The sequence below is a fragment of the Mastomys coucha genome, unplaced genomic scaffold, assembly GCF_008632895.1.
Source record: "Mastomys coucha isolate ucsf_1 unplaced genomic scaffold, UCSF_Mcou_1 pScaffold15, whole genome shotgun sequence".
NCBI lineage: Eukaryota > Metazoa > Chordata > Mammalia > Rodentia > Muridae > Mastomys > Mastomys coucha.
This window is the reverse complement of record NW_022196897.1, coordinates 99626825-99628125: the sequence shown is the minus strand read 5'-3', so window position 1 is coordinate 99628125 and position 1301 is coordinate 99626825.

Here is a 1301-nt window from a genome sequence, read left to right as displayed (position 1 = left end):
TTCTACTCTGGCTATGCTATTGCATGTCACTTTGTTGTTATTTGTAAGAAACTGAGTTCTTCTTGTCTTTTTCAAGTTTCAGTTCTGTGTCTTCACATCAGTTTGAAGCAGCATACTACTTATGTATATAAGTATATATACCACTCTTATGTATATATTGAATGCCTAGAGCCACTTTGAAAAGTTGTAAATACAATGCAAAATTAAACATTCAAAAATAATCACCTTCGGGGACCTTGAATTCAGTTAAGTATACCAGACAAATAATTCAAGTATATGAGGGGGATGTGATGGTCGAGAATCTACCCTTAGGAAGAGACTGGGACACAATTAGACCTGGCCTCAGCTTCTGAGGCCTCAAAGCAATGGGTACAGTGATTACAGACAGACGAATGTAATGATCATTAGAGGAAGTGAATATGATCTCAAGATCTGAGGTTGGTTATGGTACCAGAATTAAACCAGACTGAGAAAATAAAATACCAGTCTTTACATGAGGTCAGTCCACAGGTTCCCCTTCAAAAGGCCAGTTGTAACCTCACACATTTGTAATCCCAGCCCTGGGGAAGCGTGACAGGCAGATCCCTTGTGCTCACTGCCATCTAGCCTGCCATACTTGATGGGTTCCAGGCTGCTGTTTCAAAATACAAGTTAAAAAAAAAAAACCCCAAGAAATAACACCCAAGGTTGTCCTCTGACTCCACATGCATATACTCGTGTGTTTATGGACAAATACATAGACGCATACACACATAGTAGACTACTTTCACAGAGATGCAGGACACAAAAGCAACACATGAAAACCTGTTGTATTTCTGTGTATCAACAATACATAATCTAAAATGAAAAGTAATAGAGCACTCAGACTTCCAGGAGCACTCAAAAGAATAAAATATGCTTAGATAAATGTGGCCAAGGTTTGTCTCTATAAAACCTTGTGAGGAAAAGAAAGAAAACATCCATAGATGTGGTGGTTTGAATAAAAATGGTTTCCATAAGCCCATTATGGAGTGGCACTATTAGAAGGTATGGCCTTGTTGTAGGAAATGAGTCACTGGGTGCTGGCTTTGAGGTCTCAGAAGCTCAAACCAGGCCTAATTGTGTCTCAGTCTCTTCCTATTGTCTGCAGACCCAGATGTACAGCTCTCAATTACCTCTCCAGCACCATGACTGCATTCATGCCACCATGCTTCCCACCATGATGATGATGCACTAAACTTCTGAAACTGTAAGGCATCCCCCAATTAAATAATTTCCTTTATTAGAGTTTCTGAGGTCATGTAGTCTCTTCACATTAATAG